The following is a 16,339-nucleotide window of genomic DNA, read 5'->3' on the forward strand; positions in this document are numbered from 1 at the left end:
ACCCAACAGTGTGCTGGGAAGTATAATTACACACCATGTGCTTGTTTCCTTTGCCCAACATGTGCAATTAATGCTGGTGTTTATTAATGGGCATGAGGGTCCAGTAGGAAATTGAATTGAGCCTTATAAATAAAGCTACATGCTGTATTTCATCTCAGAGAAAGAATAAGAAATAATCTTAAATGAAAGCTTTTCAGATATGGCCTACATAATCACACTAATAGATTTTTCATATGGCCAATTAATTTCTTTCTGTCCATCCTAACAAGTAAATTGAATTGATGGAGAATTGACTGGCAATTATGTGATGGTAAAAATAGCTGACAACATTACTCAAATACGGTAATGTTCTATGATCACGGCCTTTGTTTGAGCTAGGTTAGAGTTAAACCCTTGCAACATGAAGGTAAAGCAACGGACTTAAAACTAATTCAGCCCTTTCAAACTCCAGTTACATTCGTCATTTTATTCCTGTTGTTATGACAACACTTTAAAAAGCAGCACTTTAAATGCTTAACGTTTAGGCATCTTATTATAGACTGGAAAATAATACATGAGGTATAAAGTGCTGCTCCTAGGGGCTTAAAAGGGAGCCTGGGGATCATCAAGAGATGCAGTTGCAACACCTGGACTGCTTTCTCTGCTGTGGCCTCTAGAGCTCAGTAACTTTGCTTTTTTCTACCCTCAAGGCAGTGAGAGCTCATCCAAGGGAGGGAAGGTTAAAGAATTTATGTGGGAAGATACCAATTATTATTCACAGCCTCTATGCTGTGGTTGCATTTTTGAATAAGAAATTCACCCGCGACCTAAAGTATTTTATTTTCTTGATTATAGCCTGTGTCATGCAGTTTTTAAAAGGCTATAAGTGATGATGTGTTCTGATTGATTTTAGTTGCTTATTGTTAGCTATTGGAATGATCTGTTTATGTGAATATAACTTTATAGAAGGAAATTCATAACACATAATTATTATGAAAATTAATTATTGATAAAGAGATAATGTGTTGGAGTGAACCTCTTACATGGATCTGTGACCTATTGGGTTTGTACTATCATCTGATAAAAGCACAGAAATGCTTGTTAAATTTAAAAAATATATATTTTAAAGCAACTATGTTGCTTTAAAACAACGTATGTCCCTATACATAGGGAGATGTTTTTATTAAGGAAACAAGCTAGCTGAATGTTGGCATTTTCCAGTTATTATGTATTAGTAGATTGAAAATTATCTGTCATGTTTAATTCTCTCTGCCTTGAAATAAATTTCTCTGATAATTTTACCTTGGTAGAAAAGAAATAATTGCATCAAAAAGATACCTGCACCTGTATGTTTATTTTTTTATTTTATTTTATTTTATTTTTTTGAGACAGAGTTTCACTCTGTTGCCCAAGCTGGAGTGCAATGGCGTGATCTTGGCTCACTGCAACCTCTGCCTCCCGGGTTCAAGCGATTCTCCTGCCTCAACCTCCCGAGTAGCTGGGGGATTACAGGTATGCGCCACCACGCCTGGCTAATTTTTTGTATTTTTAGTAGAGACAGGGTTTCACCATGTTAGACAGGCTGGTCTCGAACTCCTGATCTCAGGAGATCCACCCGCCTCAGCCTCCCAAAGTACTGGGATTATGGGCGTGAGCCACTGTGCCCGGCCTGCACCTGTATGTTTAATGTAGCACTATTCACAATAGCAAAACTATGAGATCAACCTAAGTTTCCATCAGGGGTTGATTTGATAAAGAAAATGTGGTATATATACACAATACAATACTATTCAACCATAAAAAATAAAATCATGTCTTTTGCAGCAACATGGGTGGAACTGGAGGCCATTATCTTAAGTGAAACAACTCAGACACAGAAAGACAAATACTGCATGTTCTCACTCAGGAGTGGAAACTAAATAATGTGTACAAATGGACATAGAGTATGGAATGATAGACCATGGAGACTTGGGACAGTGGGGAGAGGGGAGGGGAGTGGATAAGAAATTACTTCATGGATACCATGTATGTTATTTGGGTGATGTATATTCTAAAAGCCTGGACTTCACCACTATTCAATCTATGCATGTAACAAAATTACACTTGGACCTTTGTACCCAATAGATTTTTTTCTTTTTTTTTTTTTTTTTAAGAGACAATGTCTTACTGTGTTGCCCAGGCTGGAGTATAGTGGTGCAGTCATGGCTCACTAAAGCCTGGAACTCCTGGGCATAAGTGATTCTCTCCCCTTAGCCTCCTGAGTAGCTAGGACTACAGGCACATGCCACCACTCCCAGCGAATTTTTAAAATTGTTTGTAGAAATAGGGTCTTGCTATTTTGCCCAGGCTGGTCTCAAACTCCTGGGCTCAAGAGACCCTACTGCCCCAGCCTAGGATTACTGGGGTGGGCCACTGCACCTGGCTCCCATAAATTTATACAAAAAAAAAATTACTTTGGTCTTTCTAAATCTGTGCTGTTTTGTATAAAGTCATGTGAATTATTACTGAACAAAGTATAGCTGATGAAAAAAAGTAGAGGAAGAAAACTATAACAAACTGACTCCCTGCAGAACAACCCAGTGTCAAAGAGTTATTCCAGGATCTTAACAAAGTAAGGCAGTGCTGTGTACGTGTGTGCCGTCATATGCCAGCAGTTGCAAAGTTGAGTGGCTTCCCAGAGGCCTGTACACATGTCCTCTGCATGGTAATTTTAGCAAATTAAACTGCCATAAAAGGAATAGTGGTTTCATTGCTGGTTCTAGCTGCTGCATACCAAAAGGTAGCCACATGTATAACATCTGCTGAGTTATTTTTGGTTGCCAAAGACAAATAATTTGTCATTAGAATGCAAAGCAGTTAGGTATAGCTACGTGCAAATATCTAGATTATTAACAAAACAGAATTATGTTCCTCTTTATTGTATATCAAGAGTGTTTAATAATTTCTTACTATTCTTTGTCTAAAGGATTTGAAGCTGTAATGACAGTAACGAGATAAAAAAAAAAAAGGCCATCTAATTCTTATCTTTAAGTACAATATAGCATAAAGAAAGAACAAATGCTTATGTATCCGAGACTGGATCCATCAACGTACGGCAAATTCCCAACACCAAAGACAAAAGAATACATTAGAGGCATATTTGTACATGTGTGAAATGCCGTATTACTTGTATTCTGAGCCCAAAAGGCACTATCCCATTGTTTCCCCTCTCAGAGGCCCACGTAACTCCTGTAATCACACCAAGCTCTCACTTAGGTTAGTAAGTTAGCTTCCAGAATCCTCTTGCCAATTTATGGTCCTTAGCCAATTTACCTAGAGTGGAGTTACATCCATTTTTATTTATTTTATTTTATTTTTTTGAGACAGGGTTTTGCTTTGTTGTCCAGGCTGAAGTGCAGTGATGTGATCTCAGCTCACTGCAACATCCACCTCCCAGGTTCAAGTGATTCTCGTGCCTCAGCCTCCCAAATAGCTGGGACTATATGTGCGTGCCGCCACCCCCAGCTAATTTTTGTATTTTTAGTAGAGACAGGGTTTCACTATGTTGGCCAGGCTGGTCTTGAACTCCTGACCTCAAGTGATCCACCTGCCTCAGCCTCACAAAGTGCTGGGATTACAGGCGTAAGCCACATCCATTCTTACAGAGCAAGAAAATGAGGGTTGGAGACTTTTCCCAAGACTCCCGTCTCCCCTAATGCACCCTCCATCACCTCACACTCACCAGTTTTAAATCTTGTTTGTACCCGATAGATTTTTTTCTTTTTTTTAAGAGACAAGGTCTTACTGTGTTGCCCAGGCTGGAGTATAATGGTGCAATCATAGCTCACTAAAGCCTGGAACTCCTGGGCTCAAGTGATTCTCTCCCCTTAGCCTTGTTTCTCCTGCATCATTCCGTATGCTCACACCCAGGACGTACTCTATCCTCTGGGTCACACAAGAACTGTTTGAAGGCCACTTTTTATTTTCTGGGACTCAAATCTCACTCTATTGCCTGGCTTCTTTTGGCCCTTGCCTTTTCCATTTTTTTTCTAGTTCACTGGGGAGAAAGTAGTTTTCATTCATTTTCTTGTGTCCTCATCTCATCAGCCTGGGTGAAGTTATAAACAGTGGAGTAAGAGGTGCTGATTCTTTGGACAGCCTGGGAGAAATAAAGCAGGGAACGGATCTTCTCTGGAAAGATTTTCACAGGGCCTCAGACTTCTTACTGATTAATGAATTTATTCGTGGGAAAAAATGGTGGGAGAAGGACAAGAAGAGACGCAGGAGACATAGCAAGAGAGGCAATATGTGGATTCTGTTTGGACTATAATGGCAAACCAACTGAAAAGTCATTTTAAGATACTTGGGATGTTTTAATATGTACTAGATATTAGATGATAATTTACTAATTTTGTCAGGTGTAAAATGGCCCTAGAGTTATGCAAGGAAATGTCCATACTTAGTTTGAGGCTACAGTGAGTTATGATCTTGCCATTGACTCCAGCGTGGGCAACAGAGTGAGACCCTGTCTCTAAAAAACCAAAACAAAACAAAAGTGTGCATACTCTTGAGATGCAGTGGAAGCAGGTACAAGTGAAATCCAGAGGTCTGAATCTGCTTTAAGATACTTCAACAGCAACAATCACCAAAGGGATCGATCGAGCCTGGAATAATCTTGCCAATTTTTGTAACTGGGTGATGGATATTCAGGAATTTGTTACCTCATTTACTCTATTCCTGTGTATGTTTGAAAAGTTTATTTACTGGGTGTCTACCAGCCCACTGCTGATACAAAAAGACAATCCCAAATAGCTTAAGGGTATCAGGACACTCATCTAGCATAAAGTAGGTGAGGGTAGTCTCAGAGACAGTAATTCTTAACCTTTACCCCCTTTATGGAGCACTTTAGGACACAGTGAATGTAAGAATGGGGGACATAGACTGTAGGCAATATATGAAAACCCTTGTCCTCCTCAGGTCTCTGTGCAGATAAAGATGAGGCCATGAGAAGGGGAATGTGTCTATTTTCTCTAGAAGATGATTTGGTTTGGCCTTTTAGCCTGGTGCATTTACCCTATCCCACTTCAAAGCAAACAAGAAGGTTATAATCTGACCACACTTGTGCTCAAATTAACTGGCTTCAATAAATTCCAGATCTACCTAATTTTCCACTCCACTCAGGCCAACATCTGTGTAAATACAGAAGCCCCAACCAAACTGGGGAGCATCCTTCTTGGATATGACCCAGATCAACAGGGGAAGAGAATCGTGTTGTCAGGGAACCTTAGATTTTGCCTCTATCATCTGGTTTATAGGGAGAAGCTTGTGGGAATATTCTGGGACTTTCACCATAAACAAGAGAACAGAGAGGTCCTAGGCTGTCAGGATCCAAAGAAACAAATGCACAATTTGAGCCAACTGGAAGCTTTGAACTGGATCACATCAGCCATGCAAAAATGAAAAGATTAAATGATCTCCATGTAGGGAAGTTAGGTGTTTGAACCAACTGCCAGAGGACTTCTCCACCATAGCGAGCTACCAAAGAATTTAGTAGTCCAGGTGCTATGAGGAGCAGGTGACCCATTAGAGGTCAAAGTCAACAGAAAGAAAGGTTCATCTCCTGGTGGCTACACAGCTGTTTGTATATCAAATATTACTTGGAACTTCAAAGAAATACCTTGATTGATGAAGGTGATTCAGGACAATATTTCATGTTTGCAGACTGCACTTTTCCAAATGCTTTGGCACCTACTCTACATGCTAACAGCAACCCGTGAGTTAGGTAAGACAGTGATTATTATTCCTGTTTTACAGGAATAAGAAGAGGTTGTATAGAAGGGAAATGCATCTGTATTCTGAAACTGACCTGTAGGCAACTGTTCCAACAAGATTGTTAGCAGAACTGGAACTGGGATGAGGGTTTCTACCGCCCAGATGGGGTCTTGTTACTACTTATCTCCATTCTCCTTTAGCTAAGAATGCAGAATTCCCTTACTATTAACAATTTCCTTTTCCGTTTCTTAATTTTCTGTCAACTGGGAGGGGAGGATCATCAGTTCTCAGAATGCCTTGTGGCCCCACAAACATCATCAATCAGTACAAATCCAATTCATTGCTCACATGGTTTAAGAACAGTAACTGGTGTCTCACTACGACCTCCTGCTCCCCGTCCCCAGGCGTTTTACTTTCATATCCCATAACCATTCCCGACCACTAGGTGCTCATTGAGGGTCAACAACACAGTATAACAATTATAACAGCATTTCAGTTTCAACAAAAATAAATGGATAAATGGGTCATCTTTGCTATTCAGAGAGTAACATCCCGCACCTATACTCTTAGGGTTAAATCCACAGTCATGTCGACTGTTAGAGATGGATTTAATGGGTTTATTTGAAGACATCTGCTACATTAAAATATTTACCCTTGTCCCAACCTCTGCCTCCTCCTATTGATACAACTATCAATAACCTCTAGAAAGAGCCTAATATAGTGCACTAATTTAGAGGTTCTCAAACCAGGCCGTATCTTAGAATTACCTGGGCAGTTTTTTTGTTTTGTTTTGTTTTTTGAGACAGAGTCTCACTCTGTCACCTAGGCTGGTGTGCAGTGGCACCATCTCGGGTCACTGCAACCTCCGCCTTCCAGGTTCAAGCTATTCTCCTGCCTCAGCCTCCCAAGCAGCTGGGATTACAGGCACACGCCACCATGCCCGGCTAATTTTTGTATTTTTAGTAGAGATGGGGTTTCACTATGTTGGTCAGGCTGGTCTCGAACTCCTGACCTCATGATCCGCCCGCCTTGGCCTCCCAAAGTGCTGGGATTATTGGCGTGAGCCACCGCACCCGGCACCTGGGGAGCTTTTTAAAAATGTCATTGCCCAAGCCTCATTCCCAGAGATTCTGGCTTAGTCTGGGGTGGGGCCTGGGCATAGGTACTTCAAAAAAAAAAAAAAAAATCTTCCTAGGGTTTAATTTTTCTCCATACACACAGCATGCAGTGATCATGTCACATTTGCCTCCCATCCTTTTAACATGTAAAGAAAAAAAAGGAGTCATTCATGTTCGTTAGTCGCTTGGCTTCAACTTCACTGCACAAAATATTTGAAAAAGGCATTACAAATATTTACCAGAAAAACAGGATAAAATTGTGTCACTCGTTCAGTCGCATACAAGGAATGGTTCTGGGAATCTTAGGATTTAAAAGAACTTCTTCGGCCGGGCGCTGTGGCTCACGCTTGTAATCCCAGCACTTTGGGAGGCCAAGGCAGGTGGATCACGAGGTCAGGAGATCAAGACCATCCTGGCCAACACGGTGAAACCCTGTCTCTACTAAAAAATACAAAACATTAGCTGGGCGTGGTGGCGGGCACCTGTAGTCCCAGCTACTAGGGAGGCTGAGGCGGAAGAATGGCGTGAACCCGGGAGGCGGAGCTTGTAGTGAGCCGAGATCGCACCACTGCACTCCAGCCTGGGGAACAGAGCGAGACTCCGTCTCAAAAATAAATAAATAAATAAATAATAAAAAAATAAAAAAGAACTTCTTCATTGCAGTGTTGTGAAGACTTAAAAGGAGCTCCGTGTCAGGATTGGAACTTGTTGTCATCTGTTCCTGTGTTTTCCAATAGTTTCACTAACAAAACAAATGCCTTCTACTTCAGCAGTGCTGAGACCAAAGAATCCAGCCTGCCTGGGTTTGCGGCATGGCAGCACCACTTTATACTGTGTGGCTTTCACGGGTTGCTTAAGTTTTCCAGACCTAATTGTATAATAGGGATAATAAAAGAACCAAACTCATAGGTCGCTATGAAAATTATATAGGTCAACTAATGGAAAGTGCTTAAACAGTGAAAGGGTTCATTGCTGTTCTTGTTACAGCGATGAGGATATATTATCAGGTCAATTCCAGTTTACTAAAGTCTAGATTGAGAATTCCTGTACATCTCCTAGAGGAAAAAAAACTTCAAAGGAGGTTGATTTCATGAATTTTATCATGTACCTGGGCTGTCATTTTTAACTACTGTGCATTCTCAACTCTCTTGAAAGTTGAATTAATAAGATGAGATTCAGTTATAGAGACTACATAATATCAGGAGGTCAAAAATAGTTGGCTCTTCCTATTAAAAAATAGGCTGGGCACGGTGGCTCACGCCTGTAATCCCAGCACTTTGGGAGGCCAAGGTAGGTGAATCACGAGGTCAGGAGATCAAGACCGTCCTGGCAAACATGGTGAAACCCCATCTCTACTAAAAACACAAAAATTAGCTGGGTGTGGTGGCACGTGCCTGTAATCCCAGCTACTCGGGAGGCTGAGGCACAAGAATCGCTTGAACCCGGGAGGCGGAGGTTGCAGTGAGCTGAGATTGTACCACTGCACTCTAGCCTGGTGACAGAGCAAGACTCCGTCTCAAAATAAATAGATAAATAAATAAATAAAGTTGGTATTAAATGTGGCACAGGATCCCAGGGTATTTTACCACCAGAAGGAATGATTTTTAAGAGCAATTTTCTATGATATGATTGTGAGCTTTTCAGTGAAACCCTCCAGACAATCAGCCGCTCTGAACATTTTCTTTTTGAAGAACGCCATTCACACTGTATATTTCTCAAACCTCATCCCAAGACATTGGAAGTGAAAACACAGGGAACAATGAATGTGGGTGTTGAGTCTAATCAAATGGGATGAGCAGAGTTCAGAATGTGAACTAGGCAATGTCTTTCACAAATGACAGGCATTCACTTAAGAGTGTATTTCGATTCCTAGGAGGGCCAGAATTTTTTTCTGTACCAAAAATACATCATTTGGCAGGATGAGTTTATTGTTTGAGTCAGCAGTGCGGGTGTTCCAGCCCCAGGAGCAGATGCCCTCCAACTGTTCAGACTGGGGTATTCAGGGTGAAGAGAGAAGGGGGCCACAGCGTGGACAGGTGGCTGCACACAGCCAGTCATAGCACCCCTCCCCCTCCGCCATCCTCCAGATTTGGATTCCGGATTACACTGTGTGCCACAATTAATATTCGCAGCAGGAAATGGCAAGTATCAAATTTACCAGTTATGTTTCTGTTAGCACTTCCAGAGTCAAGGAAAATTGTTTAATAAGGGCATTTGTCTTAGTAAATGAAAGTTCGTCTAAACTTTACATGTGTATGTATTACATATTTCCTGAGAGTTGGCTCTGAGGCAATTTCATGCCATCATACCTCTCATTACCAGAGGGCCTTAAGTTACAGAGAATCTTAAAGATGGTCACAGTTAGTGTTTTTATTTTTATTTACTTGTTTATTTATTTTTTGAGATGATGTCTGGCTCTATTGCCCAGGCTGGAGTGCAGCAGCGGGATCTCGGCTCACTGCAACCTCCACCTCCAAGGCTCAAGGGATTTACAGCCTCCCAAGTAGCTGGGACTACAGGCATGCACCACCATGCCTGGCTGAGGCAGGAGAATTGCTTGAACCCGGGAGGCGGAGGTTGCAGTGAGCAGAGATTGAGCCATTGCACTCCAGCCTGGGTGACAGAGCCAGACCCTGAAGAAAGAAAGAAAGAAGGAAGGAAGGAAGGAAGGAAGGAAAGAAGGAAGGAAGGAAGGAAGCAAGGAAGGAAGGAAACATCAAGCCAAAGTGTAATGCTAGGCACAAAATATGCACTCAGTTAAATGACACCTATTATCCTATTATTATCATCATCATCACTAAGGTCAAAGGTAAAAAGACAAATGGCCTTACCTAAACAAAGCTTTGTGTTTTTATACTTTGCTGTGTTTTCCTACTTAAGTTGGTCTTACTAGAACCTATAATCTGAAACGATAAGTTCTGGCACAGTAATATGATTATTATGAAGTTGTAACTCCATTGTCTAAGCTGGGGTCCTCTGGGAGGGGGTGTGGGGCAAGGGGGTAAGTCATCTTCAACTCACCCTGCTAATATTTTCTGCAGACAAAATCTGATTATGGCAAGTAAAGTTGCCTTAGATAAGTTGTATCACTTTTTCTCAAAAAAGGGCAATTGAGAGCCAAATAGAGATCTTCCTTTTTCTCTTTGTGAAATTTCCGTTGGTTGTCCTTTTTTGGATCTTTAGAGAGCTTGATGGAGGGATAAGAAAATAAGAATGAAGATCAATATGCAAGGTGTTGACTCTTGAACTTCACTGCAATGAACTAGCTCAATTTAACCTCCCGTGTATACATTCCCATATAAGACATTACTTTTACAATTCATCACTAAGGGAATGTGTCCTTTAAGGAAGTGCTGTATTTTGTATGCCCATCTTTCTGCTAGCAGGAACTTAGGTGATAACTTCCTTTGTTCCCCTTTCTGCCTGGTTACAAGGAAGCTCAGAGTAAAATTTACTGCTCCGTCATGACAGGAACATATTTACTTTCTCTGGCTCCTCCTTTTGATACTGGTATTCTCCTTTCAAAATTGTTCATTATTGTAACCTGTCTCAACTCAGCATCAGGGAGTAGTTTTTTTTTTTTTCAGTAAACTTGAACCACCTCTTAGCCTTCTCTCAATTAGTAGGTGTGAGTTCAAAGAGGCCTTAGCAGCTATCTATTGCTTGACAAAAGTCACAAGGAAATTTCCACTGATGTCCATTCATTGCCCCATAATTTGTTCCAGCTGTTTGTTTCAGTTTTTGGAAGCCACTGGATCATGGAGGTTCAGGGACAATGTGGGAACAAGTAGTGTGATCATTACCGTAAATCTCCCACAAATCTTGATATAGGAAATAATTATCATTCTCATTGAATTATCCTCATAAAGGAAACTATACTCAGGCTAACATGGGGCCCATGAAGATAACTTCTTTTGCACTGATTTGAAAAATGGGCACTTCTGGAAGAGATAAAATATGAGTTAAGTCAGTGAATCACAGCTATTGTTCTGGAAATTATATTCAAATCTAGTCAGTCCAAATCTGAGAACTCTATTTGTGATGCAAATAAAAAAAAAATACTTCTACTTAGCAAACCAATGCAATTTTGCATATCATTCAGATTGGTTACCACTTTAAATCTTTTCTGATAGAGAGATAGAAGGGTAAACCATGCGTGAATTAACCACATCTGACGCTATTCATTTTCCTTCAACTGCAGGTAATTATCCTGCATAATTCTCCTATGCATAAATTAAAACTGCATGAATTAACAATGAGCTTGTTTTCCTACATTCAGTAATTAAGACAAAATTGATCAAGGGATACTTTACATGTGGGCATGGATCAGACAAAAGTCCTCACAAAAGAAAAGGAATGATTCCTTTTTTCTCTCAAGTTTGTTTTTTCTCCATTTCCCTCCCCTTTTGTGGGGTTGTTCAGATCTCTGAGGCGTCAATCGTTTGCAAGAGGAAGGAGAAGGCACACCACTGACATGGCGTTATTTATCAGCATGCATTGCTTACTTGGAGAAAAAGTGCCCATTTCATTTCCTGATGATAGGGCATCTTTGCAGACACACAGCTTACCCAGCTGGAATAATGAACCTTTCAGATGGAGGATGTGAAAAATCTTCTTCTTGATTATAATAGAAGCCTGAAGAGTCTCATTAACGCCTTGATATCAACTGAGAACCTCAGCCTACGTGGACAGTCTCTGTTTCGAGTTGCTAAGCCAAAAGATCTGGCAGCCACAACTCAGCTAAGTTATGTGGGAGAACTCGGGCTTTTTGAACATGCTACAAACTGGCAGTTGCTGTGGGAACTGTGGCTCTGAATTTGGAGTCTGTGTATTTACATCCACAGCCGCAGCACAGCCCAGACTCTGATGCCAGACGGCCTAGGTTTAAAACCAAGCTCTGCCTCTTAGTAATTTTTCAGAGCCTCCATTCTCTCATCTATAAAATGGAGTAATTACCTCAGGGTGTTGTGAGCACTCAGTGAATTAGTACATGTGCCTGGCACATTAGAAATGCTATTTAGTGATAGCTATTACTTTTATAATAATATAAAACATGTTTATTTAGATTGGATGTTTCATTGTATGAGAAGCTTGGCCAGGCGTGGTGGCTCCCACCTGTAATCCCAGCACTTCGGGAAACCGATGCAGGGAGACGCTTGAGCCCAGGAGTTCGAGGCCAGCCTGGCCAACATGGTGAAACCCCATCTCTACAAAAAATACAAAAATTAGCCGGGTGTGGTGGCATGAGCCTGTGGTCCCAGCTACTCAGGAGGCTGAAATGGGAGGATCGTCTGAGCCCAGGAGACTGAGGCTGCACTGAGCTGTGATCTGGCTGCCACACTCCACTCTGGGTGACGGAGTGCGACTCTGTAGTTTTCTGTCAATATGCAATATGAAATATGTGTACACATATCTGTGATTCAGAATTTGCATTTATGTGGTGTTGTTGTTGTTTTGTCTTGCTTTTTGTTGTTGTAGTTGTTGTTTTAAGAGACGGGGTTGTCAAAGCTGGACTTGAACTCCTGGGCTCAAATGATCTTCCCACCTCAGCCTCTGGAGTAGCTGGGACTACAGGCACAGACCACCACACCTGCCTTAGACTTCGTATTTATTTTTTGAAAATTTCGATGGCTTCAAACTCCTCTTGTGCCCAGGAAGGCCTTGCCTGTGTACCTGTACACTCAAGATCTATGATTCACCTAAAGGGAGATGATAGAGGGAAGGTCATTTTACCATATGTAGAATCTTATGTGCCAGGCTTGGCCAGGCTTATACACCCCCAGCTGGATTATAAAGGAGTGAAACTAGTCCCCTACACGAAAAACTATGCATCCTTTCAATAGGGCTTTTTTCAGTACCTTTAGCCTGATTACTGTATATTCACATTTATGAAAACATCTTGAGTTAATGCAGCCCCTTAGTCCCTTCCTGCTTTGGCTATTTTCTTCCATCAGTGGGGGAAAGAGCCATTTTGTGACAACCAAAGAACAAAACCAAACCAAAACAAAAACTACATCTGGAAAACATCCTAATGTGAAGAAATACACATTGAGGATCTGGAAAGAAAAAATGACCCTTAAAAAAGAAACACCACGTGCCATTTCTATCCTATTTTAGGCCAAAGACCATTATGACAAAATTCAAAGGGCAAACTTTTTTTGGAATGTCATGGGAGCCTGAAAAGGGAGCAATTCCTGACCTTTATGTCATTACAGGGGCAGGTTTCCATTTGCAAAACCAAGTGTCCAACTGAGGACATTAGTCGTGTTGTAAGAGAAAACGGTCATACTTCAAATAGGCCATAGTTTGGTGATTGAAGGGGGAGGGCAGGAAGAACAAATCACCTCTCCTCCCTCCAGAGAAACACAGTTTTTGCTGCCTCCAGGCTGGCTGAGTGGACCTCCCGGGGTGGAGAGCGCCCAGTAAGGAGTCAGAACATCTCAGTGCTAACCAGCTAATCCATTCGTTTGGTTTCCTAATTTGTGAAATTAGAGACATTGATGTTACATCACAGGGTTGTTCTGTGGTTTAAATGAGACCATGGTTGTAAAAGTTGTTCAAAACTGCAAAAATCCACAGAGATATAAGGCACTATCACTGGGACTAAAGTATCGTGATGACTATTCTCAACTGGACCTTGAACTTAAACTTGAGGAACAGCAGACTTTAGGTATCAAAGAAGGAGGCGTGTGCAGAAGAGAAGTGGTAGAAAAGGAAAGACCAGCAGTCAACTGGCTGGAGGAAGTAAGGGATCGCCAGTTGTGGCAGAATGTACTGCAGGTGTCAGAGCATAGTGGTCAATCCAATTACTTTTTCTTTTCCTTTCTTTCTTTTTTTTTTTTTTTTGAGACAGAGTTTCACCCTTGTTGCCCAGGCTGGAGTACAGTGGCGCGATCTTGGCTCACTGCAACCTCCGCCTCCTGGGTTCAAGTGATTCTCCTGCCTTAGCCTCCTGAGTAGCTGGGATTACAGGCACCCGCCACCACGCCCGGCTAATTTGTTTGTATTTTTAGTAAAGCTGGAGTTTTACCATGTTGTCCAGGCTGGTCTCGAACTCCTGACCTCAGGCGATCCACTCGCCTCAGCCTCCCAAAGTGTAGGGATTACACGTGCAAGCCACCACGACTGGCACTTTTCCTTCTCTTTTTCTCCATCTCCTAAGTGGGACCCCAATTTGAGGACACTTCCTGAAGTAAGGTTTGCACTACCTATACTTGCTACATTGAGACAGCTTTGCTTTGAAAACAAGTTATTTGGATTCCTGTTTGTTCACATGCTAGATTAGCCAGTTTGAAACTAAACTCCTTCTCAATGGTACCAACTCCACTTTCCCAAATCCTCCCCCGGCAAACAAACCAAAATGTGCAACAGTTTGCTTCTAATATACAATTTAAGAATGGGTTTCTTAGACCAATATTCTGCAGGAGAAGAAGGTGAGCTTTAGATTTGGCTGTTCTGTGACTGCTACTATCATGTTATTTACCTCACAGGGAAGAAATTTGATAGGAATAACACAACACTGTGGTCATATTTGACCTTTTTCTGTGTCTGACCGTATAAACCAATCTAGTTATTTATTGCTGTGTGACAAATCATTCCAAAATGTAGTGGCCTGAAACAACAGCAGTGAGTCAGGAATTGGGAAGGCCTCTGCCAGACAGTTCTGGCTCAGGGTCTCTCCTCAGTCAGATGGTGGCTGGACATGGAACAGCAGGGTTTGGAGGAGTTGGGGGCTGGCCAGGCATCTTTCTCTTTCTTATCATCTCAGGTCTCTCTATGTGATCAGGTAGCTTGGGCTTCCTCCTAGCATGGTAGTCTCAGGATAGTCAGACTGCTTGCATGGTGGCTGATAGCTTCAAGAGTTAGTATTCCAGCCAATAAGGTAGAAGTTGAATGATCTTTTATGATCCAGCCTTAGAAATCACATTCTCTATTGATTGAGAAAGCCACAGTTTTTAGGGGAGAGAACATAAACCCCCATCTCTCCATGTATCAGAGTATCAGAGTCACTTTATTGAAAGATCATGCGGGGTGGGAGTTATTACTGAGGGCATCTTTGGAAAATATAATCTGCCAATCTGCCATATGGATGGACTGTAAGTAGTTAAAGGTTAAATTTTAGAAATTCAATATTTATCCCTGATACGGATACTTACATAAAATCTCTCCTTAATCTCCAGATAGCAACTTCTTTTTTGTTTTTTTTTAACTTATTTATTTTTTAATTTTTATGGGCACACAGTAGGTGTGTATATTTAGGGGATATATGAGACATTTTGATACAGGCACACAATAAATAATAATTACATCAAGATAAATGGGGGTATCCTCCAGAGAGTAACTTCTAATGTGGTAAAACAGGCAACTATTCTGATGCCTCTCCCCTACCTCCCCTTTGTATCTTAATGACTTAACACTCGTTAAACTTCCTAAAAATCTCAGGCATCCACTTGTGTTCTGCCACATGCTACTGTCCCTCAGAGAAGGATCGTGCCATGCACATACACCTGTAGCTCCCTGATTTCCTCATGACTTTCAGTGGCAGCTGCGTCAGACAGAGTGATCGACACTCAGCATCGTCCCAACCCCTTCTTGCTGCCTTCCTTACTGGAGCTGGGAAGCTGAAAACTGCACTGCCCAGAATCCCCTGCAGCTAGGATTCCATGTGTGAGTTGGGGTCTCCGTCAAATGCTTGAAGGTGGAAGCGGGGGCAAGGCTGTGTGTATGAGTTTCAGATGGCTGTTGTAACAAATTGCCACAATTTTACTGGCTTAAAGTGAAAATGACATATATTTACAGTTCTGGAGGACAGAAGTCTAAAATGGGTCTCACTGGACTAAAATCAAGGTGTTGGCAGGGCTGTGTTACCTTCCGGCAGCTCGAGGAGAAAATCTGTTTTCTTGCCCTTTCTAGCTTCTAGAGGTCACCTGCATTCCTTCCCTTGTGGGTCCTTCCTCCATCTTCAAAGTCAGCTATGTTCCATCTCCCTGATCTTTCTATCTTTCTTCCATAGTCACATTCCCTCTGACATAGCAGGGGAAGGTTCTCTGTTTTTAAGGACAAATAGAATTAGATTGGGCCCAACTGGGTAATCCAGGATACTGTCAAGTCCTTGACTTAATCACATCTGCAAAGTCCCTTTTGCCATGTAGGGCGACATAGTCACAGGTTCCTGGCATTAGGACTTGGACATCTTTGGGGTGGTGGATGTGCATTATTTTGCCTACCATAGCAGACTTCTGCTTCTTTTATTGTCACTGCTGGCAGCCACCTTCATGGAATATCTGCTTTTTCTGTAGTGGCTTCCTGGCTGGCTTTTTCCTGACCATGCTAGTGGTAGTCTCATTCTGGAGCCAGTAGCTCCTCAAATCAGTGCACAGCTTCTTTTATTTTTGGAGACAGAGTCTCGCTTTGTTCCCCAGGCTGGAGTGCAGTGGTGTGATCCCTGCTTACTGCAACCTCCGCCTCCCAGGTTCAAATGATTCTCCTAC

At 41.8% G+C, this 16,339-nt stretch overlaps 1 protein-coding gene across 30 annotated transcripts in view; it reads right to left on the reverse strand.

The window, feature by feature from the left end:
- Window positions 1-16,339, reverse strand: part of RIPOR2 (RHO family interacting cell polarization regulator 2) — a 234,577-nt gene that overhangs the window by 80,400 nt on the left and 137,838 nt on the right. Inside the window, exon 2 of one of the 30 annotated variants that reach the window (XM_063812150.1) lies at window positions 9,870-10,035. The exons of the other annotated variants lie outside the window; for them this stretch is intronic. The gene's annotated coding sequence lies outside the window, so the exon portion shown is untranslated. The remainder of the gene's footprint in view (window positions 1-9,869; window positions 10,036-16,339) is intronic. 30 annotated transcript variants of the gene reach the window in all.

This window comes from Pan troglodytes, chromosome 5 (genome assembly GCF_028858775.2).
Source record: "Pan troglodytes isolate AG18354 chromosome 5, NHGRI_mPanTro3-v2.0_pri, whole genome shotgun sequence".
Taxonomy (NCBI): domain Eukaryota; kingdom Metazoa; phylum Chordata; class Mammalia; order Primates; family Hominidae; genus Pan; species Pan troglodytes.